The sequence below is a fragment of the Chlorocebus sabaeus genome, chromosome 17 (genome assembly GCF_047675955.1).
Source record: "Chlorocebus sabaeus isolate Y175 chromosome 17, mChlSab1.0.hap1, whole genome shotgun sequence".
NCBI lineage: Eukaryota > Metazoa > Chordata > Mammalia > Primates > Cercopithecidae > Chlorocebus > Chlorocebus sabaeus.
In genome coordinates, this window is record NC_132920.1 from 13137912 (window position 1) to 13151618 (window position 13707).

General features: G+C 41.2%; 1 protein-coding gene across 21 annotated transcripts in view; it reads left to right on the plus strand.

Moving 5' to 3' along the window:
- Positions 1-13707, plus strand: part of PHACTR1 (phosphatase and actin regulator 1) — a 570508-nt gene that overhangs the window by 451550 nt on the left and 105251 nt on the right. The window lies entirely within an intron of this gene.

Sequence of the window (13707 nt, forward strand, 5' to 3'; positions counted from 1 at the left end):
TTGGAGTAACCATGTGAAAATGAAAAGAATGTTTACTTTCAGCATCAACAACCTATAATCATTTGCGTAGCACCTAAGCACTTAATACAATAGGTTTACTTGGACTTGCTTTTTAAACAAAATCCACCTTTAAAAATGTAAAGGTGTTACATTAAGACAGATGGAAAGTGGTTTAAACAATAAGAATAAAGAGCAATTGTGATAAAAATTCTCTTAAGCAACACTGTTCTCTCAGAAAACCACTATCCCAAGCCTAAAGAATGAATGAAGTAATAATCATTATTATTGTAATGAGTAAGCATTCCCCTTAAATGTACTCATTCATTATATAGTTGTGAGTACCTGTTGTGTTTCAGGCACCATTCTGGGCACCAGGAATACTAGGAAGGCCAAGCTAGGCAACTCTGGCTAATAGAACTTACAGTGCTGGTGATGGGTTTAGGCCACTTGGCAGTTACAATAGAGCAAGGATAGGATTTTCAGGTGCACGTGGAAGCATCACCCACCCAGGTCTGGGGACTTAGGGAAGGCATCTTGGAAGGAGCAGTATCTTAGAGGAACCCTGCGGGGTGAGTAAGAATTATGCTAGAGAAGATCAGAGGGGTAAGGGAATGTTACAAGCCGAAGGACCAGTACAGTTGGAGATACAGAGTCAGGAATAAATGAAGGGAAGGGGTAAGAGTGCCCAGCATGTCTGTAAGGAAAGGGAGAGTCAGGACAGATCATGCAGGCTGGAAAGTTATGTTCATTGTTTATTCTTCATCTTGAGAATGGTGAGGTGCTTTGGGAGGGTTTTCCACATAATCAGATTTGCAGCCTCATCACACTGCCTGCAGGGAGACTGACTTGCAAGGAGAGCGAGACATGAATCAGGGATACCAGCTAGCTGACTGTTGCTGGGATTCAGATGATGTGATGGTGGGTAGTGGGAAAAGGGTAGTAAGCGTGGGGGAAAAGAGAGGACAGACTGGAGAGTTCTAGGAGGTGAGGTCAAAAGGGCCCTGTGACCACTTAGATTTGGGGAAGTGAGGAAAGGGAGTAGGCAGGGCTGAGACTTAGGATTTGGCCTTGGACGACTGGGTAGACCATTCCCTGAGCTGGGATCCCAAGAGAAGTGAGTTTAGGACACAAAACATTGTGATGATTTGTCTCCATTGAGTCTCAGATATCCAAATAGCTAAGTAGACCATTAAATATACAGACATGAAACTCAAGGGAGATCTGGGCTGGGCTGGGCTGGAGATGATTTGGACTGGTCAGTGTATACATCCTGTAAAGTCATGTAAATTGATGGTATTTCTCAGAGAGAATGTAGAGTAGGAAAATAAGGTGGCCCTGATAGAAAACTCCATGGAACCCCAACATTTAATGTTTGGGGAGTAAAAAAATGATCTAGGAGTAAGAAGGACCCTCAAAAACTAAGAAGTGTTCATAAAATAAGAGGTCAACCAGAAATGTGTAGCATTATGGAAGCCAAGGCAAGAGACTGTTGCTCAGCTGGAGGCAAAATTGCTCGCATGGTCAAATGCAGACACATCAAATAAGACAAGGAATGAGAAAACGATCAGGAATAAGAAGTGCCCTTTTGATTACGTTTATGCTATTATGTAGATTCTTCAGTTACCTGTGAAGCCAATATGCAGTCAGCAGGGTGTAAGTTAAGATGCTCTGGATGCAGGTAGTAAAAAGATTACAGAGACTAAAACAATAAGCACATTCAGAAAGTCCACAGGCTAATAATTTTTGTATGTTTGTCCTCTGAGGTATCCCAAATGCCTTCAACAATCTTAGAGTTTGTTGGTGCTCATTTCATAATTATTGCGTGAAAGAATGAAACTCACATAATAAAGTCCAATGGTAGGGCAGCTCCAGGGCTGGTTCATTCATCAGCTGTATACCATGGCTAATGGATGCCATCCTCTGGCTGTAACTCCTCATGGTGACAAGATGGCTGCAGTAATTCCTGCATCACATGCATATACCACAGTGTACAGGGAACAAACGAAGGCTATATCTTCTTGGCATCTTGACAATAGCACGAAAATTTTGCACCAAAGGTTTTTCAGGATTGCCCTCATGTCTCATAGGTGAAAATTTGGGCAGATGAGCACCAGATATTTTCCCCCTAATTTTGACAAATGTTTCCATAAACTTAAAGTATTACAAGTACAGTCAATCCCCTGAGTGCTGCTGCATAATGTAAATTCACACTGGAATAGCCACCATGGAACCACCCTTTCTAACTGCTTACCTGGACCCCTCCTGTGAACTCATGGCAGGGCAGGGTACGTGGGGCATGGTGGGCATCACTGCCTCATCCACGTGTCCCCTGCCTTCCAATGCTTTATTACTCCCCAGTCACTGACATGCATTGACCTTTATAACTAGAAAGCCAGCCAAACTTTGAGAGTCTAGTAGTTGATGAAGGAAAAGCTGGAAATAGCTTAGAAAAAGGTTCCAGATTTCATGCTTTTGCCCCAGACTTGTGTAAAGTTAGACAAGTCAATGGGGCACGCCACCCCGTTAATAATGTCTAAAAGGACAGTACTCTTTGCAGGAGTCCTGAGCCAGGGGTTCCGGTTCTGGCTCCCTCGTGTTCTGTCTATGGAAGATACAGGGCATCTTTTCATCTCTCTGGACTCTGCTTTCTGATTGAATATAACCCCAGGACCCCAGCAACGCCATGCTTTCCTTTGATCCCCTCTCGCTATTCCCAGGCCCCAGCCTGCTTGATTGAAGGCAGTCTGTTACCAACCGGGTGATCCTCCTAAAGTCTCTGGGAATCATTCCATCCTCCCATGGAATGATGAACTCTTCAACTCCATTCTGGCCCTTGCCTGTCATCTCATAAAGGACATAATCGCATTTGGGCTTAAAGGACATGATCCAATATGGGAAGTTAAGTCACCACCTGCTTAAAGCAAATACTCCATCAAGGTTAGCTCTGGTCTCCACCAGCCACCTGCTCTGCCTGCTCTTCTGCTTTCCTTTGATACTTTTCTCAAGCCCTCTTCACAATCCCCACTCCACCCCACTTCTGCTCAGGTAGAACCGAGATCCACTGAAGGCTCAGGACTCCTCCAAGGGCCACATCTGCCTCTGTAGTTCTGTCTCACTGCTCTCAGGGCTCCCACTGTCCATGTGCGCCCTGGAGCTCATCCCCCATCCCAGCACTGCAGGTTTCCCGCAACTGCCATTTCTCTAATAGGACTACAGTACACTGAGCCAGACACTCGTTATGGTGGAGATCAGTGTAGCAGCATCATTTTAACCTCTGTGTTCCAGAAATGGATTGACTTTTGCATACATGTAAGTCCCATGGTTGTGATTTTCAAGTCTACCTTGAGCGGTGCTGTCCCGTAGAACTTTCAACGGTAACAGAAACGTTCTGTCCTCTGCGTCGACCAATGCAGTCGCCTCTAGCTATGTGTGGTGGTGGAGCACTTAAAACGTGGTTACTCTGATTGAGGAACTGCTTTGTGAATTTTATTCAATTTTAATGAGTTTGAATACCACTACATGTGTCTAGTGAATGCCCTATTTGAGAGCCCAGCTTACAGAAACAGAGCTGTGCAAATTTTGAAATGGCCATCCCCTATAATTTCCCTCCCCCAACTCTAGCCACTTTTTTTTTGTTGTTTTTTTAGATGGAGTTTCATTCTTGTTGCCCAGGCTGGAGTGCAATAGCACAATCTGGGCTCACTGCAACCACTACCTCCATGGTTCAATCAATTCTCCTGCCTCAGCTTCCCAAGTAGCTGGGATTACAGGCATGTACCAACACACTCAGCTAATTTTTGTATTTTTAGTAGAGATGGGGTTTCATCATGTTGGCAAGGCTGGTCTTGAACTCCTGACCTCAGATGATCCGCTCACCTCGGCCTCCCAAAGTGCTAGGATTACAGGTGTGAGCCACCGTGCCCAGCCAACTCTAGCCTTTTCTAAAATCTTGAATGCTAGGCTCAGTTGGGCTACCCTATTAATGATGAAAGAGGCCCCTTGCACAATGATTGATTCTGTGAGATTCAGACTATCATATTCCATAAGAGAGGAACTGTGACATTGTGTTCATTTTCTATTCAATCTGTGCCCCAGTTGCATTTTTTATATAAAAATGCCCAGAAATAGTAAGATGGTAACTCCACTTTCAGCTACAAACCTTGGAGTCAGAGTCAGTATTTGGAAATAGTGGTCAGAGCCCTGATAGTTCGTGAGGATACATCATCTGAGAACCAATGCACTTGGCGTGCAGACTGCTGAGGGGGCATAACCATACCTGGGAGACAGGCACCACACAATTCCATGTAATGAGGCGCTCAGGTTACCAGGAGGCTGAAGGCAGGGGAAGCAGCCCAGACTCCACATGAGCCGTGGTTTATTGACCATGAGATGCAGTCAGCGGCAGCAGATACTAATAAATTCAGCAGGAAACAGCTCCAGGGAAGTGCAGCTGAAACAAGCTACCCAGGGTCAATGTCTTTGCCACTCTCGTGATGGAAAGTCATTGCATCTCACCGATTTAATGTTTTAGGCAAAGGCTTCTCAGCAAGAGGAAAAGCCTATTAAAATCAAAATAGGATATTAAACTCAGAACAATAACCACAATAACAAAAAGCAAGAAGATTCTTTGAGTACAAAAACGGGTACCATTTCATTCCATGTGTGAAAATATCCACTCCAAGTAACAGAGAATCAATTAAATTCTGAGAATGAAAATAAATTTTGCACAGCTTTTCAAGGTAGTTGGATTCAGAAGGATTTTGTGAGATGCCTGCATGAGACAGAAAAGAACATCATGGCTCTTGCAAGACTGTTCTTGCATATATACTGGTCAGAATAATCCAAAGACTTGGCTGCAGGTAGGGGTAAAAAACTGAAAGATTCTCTGACTTGTGGATTCTGAAAATACAGGTTCCCTGGTCCCACAGACCCCTACAGCGTCTGCCTCAAATCCTGACAGTGCACCGAGACTTTTAAACACGTACACACACACACAAAATGACTTTTCCTCTCTTGGAAAAGTCCAGAAATGCCAAATAGCTAATGTATTCAGTTGGTGCAAATGTAATTGCAGCTTTAATTAAAAGTCATGACAAAAATTGCAATTACTTTTGCACCGACTTAGTTTTTTGTGTTTTGTTTTTTTTTCCAGGTAAGACTCTCAAGTCTTTTTAAACACCCAAGCATCAAATTATAGTAGCACTCATTAGTAAATAGGCAACATTTAATAAGAATATATTGCTTTCTATGCTCTACATTTAAAATTCTTTAAAATGACAACTATGGCACCAGGTAATCACACCAACTCCCTAAACTCAGGCAAACTGGAGAAAATATCTCCAACAGAGATCGACAAATGCCACAGAAACATTTCCAGCTTCTTAGGCTTAGAGCTTTTAATCTATCGAGGAAATCCTTAATCCTTAAATAAATTATTACTTAGTTAACTGTTACTCAACACGTCATTTTACATTGTTTTACTATCAGGGCAACTGGTAGCTTCGATTACAGTGATTTAAAAGGTCATTGGGATTAACAGAAGCTTTTTCAAAGCTCTACATCTTATTGCTAAAACGACACCTCTCTGAGATACAAAACAATGGCTATGCCCCTTAATGAGTGGATTTTTTTTTCTAGTCACATAGAAAACATGTATCAATGTCAAAAAAGTACATAAGACAAAGTCTCTATTTCAGCCTCACTAATGTTAAGACCACTAACACCAGAATGACACTTGTGTGGGAAGCACCTTAGACTTTACATTTGAGATGCACAAAGGGCATGTCTGGGAAGCTAAAATGGGAACACAGAATTTGCTGAACAGCAGCTCTTGTCTCAGAGAGAAAAGGCAATTAGCAAATGCTTGCATTAGGCTCCTCTTCTGTGTCTTCACAAGGATAATTATTTGCTTTAACATAAGGTGGCTCGACTTTTTTATTTCGCTAACTATAGCCATAGGTGATCATCAGTAAATTAAAATGTGTTTGAATTTTTGCAAGCATGCATGTGTAAATTCAACACATTTGCATTACCAAAAAAGATGCAGTGTAGCTAATTCTTATAATTTTTAGTCTAAAATTGTCGCATGGCACTTCACTTACATAACGTTTCTTTACAATGGAAGCATAAATGTAGTCATGGTTTCATGATGTTCATTATCCTCTGCTACAAGGACTAACAGTTAAGAGAGTTTGAGTTTTGTTAATGACAAGTACATGTCTTATTTATAAAGGATTCTATATTGTTCTTGCCATCCTTAAGGAATTAAAATTTCCAAATAAGTCATTTTAAGTTAAATCACATTCTCTCTCTCTCTCTTTCTCTCTCTCACCATATAGTACTAGTTCAGCATCTACTGAGCTAGAGACTTCACACAAGTTATTTAACTTTCTAATGTTCACTTTTCTCTAAACAATAAGAGTGATTTTGGTACTAACTTCATACGATGGATGGGTGGAAGGAAGGAAGGAAGGAAGGAAGGAAGGAAGGAAGGAAGGAAGGAAGGAAGGAAGGAGTAAACACAGCCTGGCACATAGTAAGTTCTCTGAAATATTGTTTCAGAGGTTGTTATTATTACTATCATATATAAAAAGTCCAACATAATGCTGGACACCGAATATGCTCCAGCAATGTTTCTTTCTCCTTTCATTTCTTCCTCCCTGTCTCTCTACTGTGTACAGAGGCTTTTTGTGCAGAGCACACATTTCTAGATCTATGTGAAAACTTTACTTACAAGTTTTTAAAAAGTAAAAATATAAAATTTTATTTAGCCAACAATAAAGCAGAAATTCATTCATTGACTTTCTAGTTCTTGCTGTAATAGGTCTAAACAGTATGTCAGACAAGAAAAAGAAAACCTGAATATAAAATGTTGTTCTATGTTAGCTCATCTGATATTTCAGGATGATTTGCAAGTTTGGGTGGGGGCGCTTTTTCTCGTCTCTTCCAGCCCTCATGCAGAGAATACTTTGATCTGCAAGGAAGTCAGGCATCATCCAACACAGTCCTTTTCTTTTCAAGGAGCAGACACTAAGGTTCCCAGAAGTTAAGTGGCTTGTTGCAACCTAGTGATGGCCAGGATGGTAACAGGGCTTTCCCTGTGCTCTGATAAAAGGGCTCCTTTCCACTGCAACTGCACTTCACCCCACCTGTCTCTCCTGAGAATAAATTAGAGGCGCTCACCAGCACACCTCTGTTAACTGAGGTTAGCAGGCCCCCCAGGAGAGCATGGTTTCTAACACCATCCTTTCTATCACCTGTCAATGCCTCCTTCGATTTCTTTTTACCTGAGGTGGAAAAAGCGTTCTCTTCCCTTGAGTCTCCAGACTGTTAAGGATTTGAGGGGCCCTCTATTAGCACTCTTCTTCTGTCTCTGAGTTTCTGAACCATGTGAGAAATAAGACAAATGGGAGATCAAAGTAGGGGATCTCCTTTATCACTGGCAAAAGCTGGGCTGGAGGAAGTCATTGATGGGTCTGATCATGCTCCTCCCCCAGCCTTGACCTCAAATCAACCCCCCAACTGGGAAAGTCTGAATCTGGAATCAACATGGGTCCAGGGCAGGAGGGAAAGGATGGATTGGCTCCCACAGTGGAGACACAGGGGCCAGTGCTTATACCCAGCAAGAGGCAGCAGTGGAGAGGGGCAAGAGGGTAAGCAAGCATCAGGAGCCGTGGGAAAAATGTCTCGGAGTAGAAACCAGAGGAATGAGGAATGGGTTTCCCCTCTAACCAAACTATTATTGTTTTAATGCAACACGGCAGCATGCAATTGTTTTTGTATTTTTAAAAATAAATGTAAGCATCTTGCAGGGGAAAAAAAGTGAATGATCATTAAGTTCTATATCATGCCAGATTCACTTCAGAGCTTTGCCAACTTACACACATATTTCATTTTCATGTCATTGTAATCCACATGTGCATACTGTCCTCCATTCCTGCTTTTGTACTTGACATTATTTCAAACACAATTTCATGCATCCACATCACTCACATGGTCATTTCATTTGCATTTCTCTAATTCCTAGCAAGGTTTTGCACTTTACACGTAGCACCTGGGACTTGATTTTTTGTTAACCAGAACAAATACTGTTCCTACTTGGAAGAGTTTGTTCTTTTATTAGTTCTGTGTAGCACATATGTTTCCACTGTGCTGCTTTTGTTCTTCTATCTGGTGTACAGCATTTCCTTTTGTAAATTAAAAATCAAAAAGTTTTATGAGGAAGTCAGAACTATCCATCTGGCTTCCCTCTTGAACAACCTGAATAAATAAATAAGTAAATATACATTTGTTTCTACTATTCTATTTTTCCTACTTTTTTATTCTGGTTTTAAAGTTTTATTTTTAGTTTTTGGATCTGTATGAAATGTATTGCCATATTGGTTCAATATATAGATATAAAGCAATTTTTCATAGTCACATTCAATGGTTATTTATTAAATAAGGATTTCTTAGCTCACTAGAGATACATTTTAAACATGGGTTTTCAAAAATATAAACCATAATTCATATCATAGAAAATCAGATTTAGTGGTGAGCTTACATTTATTAATGTACTTTTGTTTTTCAGAATTAGAGTTGACACTTTTAAAAATCCTGAACTCCAGAGGGTCCTGAACCCTGAGCCTTTTCAGAACAAAATGTCCTTCCTTCATACAATATTTTACCAGATACAGTGGCTCATGCCTGTAATTTCAGCACTTTGGGAGACCGAGGCAGGAGGATCACTTGAGCCCAGGAGTTCAAGACCAGCCTTGGCAATATAGCAAGAACCCATTTCTACAAAAAAAAAAAAAATTAGCCAGGCATGGTAGTGTGCACCTGTAGTCCCAGCTACTTGGGAGGCTGAAGTGGGAGGATCACTTGAACCTAGGAGGTAGAGTCTGCACTCCAGCCTGGGTGATGGAGCAAGACCCTGAGAGCAAGACACTGTCTGTTTGTCTATCTGTCTGTTTCTCTCTCTCTCTCTCTCTATATATATGTATATATATACACACACACACACACACACAGACATGCACACACATATATGTATGTATGTATGTGTGTGTATATGTGTGTGTGTGTGTATATATATACATATCAGATTTTTATATCTATTTTTAAATAGAAACTTTTGTTACATAGGTACCCATGAGAGCCTGAAAGAATTCCTGTCACCCATTCTCCATAGTGACAGTCATCTATAAAAAACAACTTCAGTTAACCATGAGCTTTGAGAAAATGTAATTGAGCAGAAGTTGATATTCATCACCCCAAAACCAGGGAGTGTCCCTAAAGCAAAACAAAGAACAATAACGTAGCAACAAATCATTCTTTTAAGCCACTTGGACAAGATCCATTTGAGGTGTTTGACTCATGCCTCACTTATGGGAGGAGAGGCAGGCTGGGGTGTGGGTAAGCTCCAGGGCCCTGGCAGTAGCCTACTGGGCAGTTGTTTCTATGAGTTTCTATGAGTATCATAATGAGCTAACAGCAAACCTCTGGCTTCTCCGTGAGGTCGTTGTTGGGGGTTGGAGGTTTCTGATACATGATGCATGTTGTCATCAACAGATGTTTGTCTATTGAAAGATTTTATTCACTCTCTCTGATTTGGTGTTAACTTTGACTCTCCTAACATCTTTGTTTCTTATGCTTCACCAGAAAAGGAGAGTAAGCCTGGCACAATCTTGGTGGCCAATTCTGTATCTTAGATCCATTGCTTTCTATGTCTCATGATTTAAAATTTATGACATTGACCTACACTGACGTCTGCATACTATTCTCTGCTGCTTCTGTAACCTGCTTCTACCTTGTTAGACACGTCTGCCTCTGAAACACATTTTTCTTTTCCACTTCTGCTCTCTCCAGCCCCATTGTCCTTTGTGCCAAATTCATATTCATGATCCACGGTTAGACAATGCAACCTCCTGCTTCCTCATACTCTCTGTCCCATGTTAGCCACACAGCCAGCATTTCCTGCCCTAAACCTCATCAGGATGAGGCACAATTACATTGCAGTTTCTCTTGGCTCCTTGACTCTTTATCCTTAATTCAGTGTTTTCTCAAAGTGTGGAACCCTGACCAACAAAAGGAGCACTAACATCACCCAAGGACTTGTTAGATGTGCACATTCTTGAGTCTCACCCAGAAACTACTAGGTCAGAAACTCTGGGGGTGGAGCCCAGCAATCTGTGTTTTAATAGCTTCCAGCGGGTTGCTATGCCAGCTACAGTTTGAGAACCACTGCCTTAACCCATGTCTTGTCCTGCCTTCTTTCTTCCTGCTGTGTGCATTTTACTAATTCTAGTAGGAAGCAGTTCGTGATTGGAGATTATTGCGTACCATTTTTCAAAGCCATTATCACAGATAACTTTAGAAAGTTATGTAAAACATCAGCATAATTTCCAGCACTCAGTGAACACTGTCTCATCCACACTAACAAGATGATGATGACCTAGCTAGATGGGGATACAAAAAATGCCTAAGCCTCACCTTAGTCGGGCAAGTTGCATTCTTCCTGGGGAGGTTTTTTTTAATAATATGAATTTTTAAATGCTGGTAAAGATGCTAATAAACATTATCGGTAGGCTGGACGCAGTGGCTTATACCTGTAATCCCAGCACTTTGGGAGGCCGAGGTAGGTGGATCGCTTGAGTCCAGGAGTTCCAGACCAGGCTGGGCAACATGGCGAAACCCTGTCTCTACAAAAAATATAAAAATTAGTGGGGCATGGTGGTGTGGGCCTGTGGTCCCAGCTATTCTGGGGGCTGAGGTGACAGTATCACTGGAGCCTGGGAGATGGAAGCTGCAGTAAACCATGTTCATGCCACTGCACTCCAGCCTGGGCAACAGAGTGAGCCCCTGTCTCAAACAAATAGCAACAACAATAACAACAACAAAAAACCCAGTACTGATAAATACTAGCAGGACGTGGAGAGACTAGTCTTCAAATTCATAACACTTGGAATTACCAAGCATTAGGAATTCCCAGATCATTCCTTAGCTTAATGATGGGTATATACGGTCCATTACATTAATGTTTCGTGTGTGTGTGTGTGTGTGTGTGTGTGTTTGAAAATGTCATAATAAAAAATTTAAAATATTACTTGAAAGTGGCAGTATCGGCCGGGCGCGGTGGCTCACGCCTGTAATCCCAGCACTTTGGGAGGCCGAGGCGGGCAGATCACAAGGTCAGGAGATCGAGACCATGGTGAAACCCCGTCTCTACTAAAAAATAGAAAAAAAATTAGCCGGGCTCAGTGGCGGGCGCCTGTAGTCCCAGCTACTCGGGAGGCTGAGGTAGGAGAATGGCGTGAACCCAGGAGGCGGAGCTTGCAGTGAGCCGAGATTGCGCCACTGCACTCCAGCCTGGGCGACAGAGCGAGACTCCGTCTCAAAAAAAAAAAAAAAAAAAAAAAAAAGAAAGTGGCAGTATTATTCCATCCTTAAATAAATCCAAGTCAAATAGTTTTTACTTTTGTTGCTACCCACCTTGGTCATAAATGATATTAATAATGAATTTGTACTTATTGAATGATTTTCATTTATTTCTACTAGCTACATATATGGATGGATGGGTGGTTGATAGATAGGTAGGTAGATAGGTAGAGATAGATAGATAGATAGATAGATAGATAGATAGATAGATAGATAGAGATAGATAGACAGAACATGGTTGTCAATATTAATGTTGAAGAAATTGCCAGAAGCTAAACAATGTGTATGGTCTGTACATTTCTTCTAATTGTGTAAATTGGAAAATCCTTTAATAAAACAATTTCACAAGATCCATGTATGTGTCACTCGACATTGGAATAGTAATACATGAAAATTTCATTTACTGGAATTTATCCTAATGGGGGAGAATTCTAATTGCAGAAAAATTGTATGTAGGATGATGGTCCTCATTGCATTTTTTTCATAATAGCATAAATCTATCCCTTTGTGACCAACCAAATGGGAGCTAGCCAAGTAAATATCGATACATAATCATCCAGTAGAATCATTAAGATGATCGTTCTGTTTATAATAGTATGGGGGAAGAAAGACACAAAATTTGGCTCACAGTAGGATTACAATCTTGAAATATATGTGCAAAAAGAGGAAACTGTTTCTGTTAGGTAGGGTGGTGATATGATCAGTGTCTTACACCTTCTTCTCCTGTTTTTACTTTTTCAAAGGAAATGTATATTTAGCAATTATAACAATGGAATTCCCAAGATTATTTCCTCTCCAAAGTGGTTTGGGCCTTTGTGATTTGGCAACATTACTTTTAATCTATAGAGAGCCCAATTTTTCAAGAGTTAATATGTCCCAAGAGGAGCAAGCAATATTGCTTCTCTGTTACCAGCAAAGCCCAGGATTCATGGAGAAAGTCTAGAGTCATCTGACTGCAGTTACATCTCTTTTTTCTAATGTTGCTTCTCTGGTACTTTTAACTATTAAAATGTATGGCAATCATTCGATTGCATCCTTCTCCCAAAGAAGCAGAACTTGGCAAGAGCCCTGAGACCTCTGTCCCCTCTGATTGTCTCATCCAGGACTTTTATTATACTCGGAACATCAAGAATCAAAGTGGTTTCCTAGAGGTGTGTTAGGCTGAATGGCAGCTGCATCATTATTCCACCAACTGGGAAATTGAAACAGAGCTACTTCCCACGGCATCTGTTTGAACATGCTACATAAAGGCATGTTAAGAAGACTGGGGAGCATCCATGGTGGGATAGCAACATACTGACGCTTAGCCCTTCCCATCCCAAAGACTTCCAGTTCATCTGTGTTTTCCATTGCATGGGCTTACAGTCTGCACTGCTTTTGCTTTCTTATTAATGAGTAATCATCATATTATTGATCCCAATTATAATAACTTTTACTACCATTTTGGGCATAGAAAAAAGCTGAATTTAAAAAAGAAAAAAAAGACACACACACTCTTCAAATGCTGGTGCTTTTACACTGTCAGCTTCAGATGATTTTTTTTTTTTGGCATTCATTATATTTTTTCTATGCTTATAGAAGATTCAGGTCAAACACCATATGCCCTTGAATCATATGCTATTTCCGGCCTTTTGATTTGTTGATTACTCTGTTAAACAGATATTCATTGGACCGACTCTAATGGGGGGTGGGCCATGGAGGGATTCTGTGCCACTGTAGATCACTGATATATAAAATTAAACTAGAGGTGGAACATAGCAAAAGGAAAGGATTATTTACCCAAGAATCACCTTGGAGTCACTTCACTGTTTCTTTTCTACGAGTCGTCATCTTGCTTCTGGTTTTAAGTCAGGTAATTGCTCTGCTGCTTTCTGTGTTTCAGACTCGGCAGAACTTAGTCTTTCATCTGGTGTTTATTCATCTCGATGGAACAGCTTTCAGTCCTCTTTAAAAATTAATTTGACTTTAATGTCTAGTTATCTAAGACTCCCCTGGGCTAGGATGAAATCACACGGGGGGAATTTTGATTTGACAAATGGCCATTGTGTGGGAGCCTTTGATCCTGCACCGTGGTCCTTGTTTTGCTGAGCTTTAAGCAACATCAAAGTCTGCGCTGCGCGGCATGATTGGTGGTCGATGCCGGGAGAATTCTGGCACTTCCCAGCATCCCTGGGTGGCCGCAGCCTGTTAGGTGCAGATGAGAGCTGTCCTAATCCTTTACCCTAGTAGAGAAATTGGACGAGGGTGGAGGCAAACAGAAGATGGGATGAGTTTTTCCTAGGACCTTGG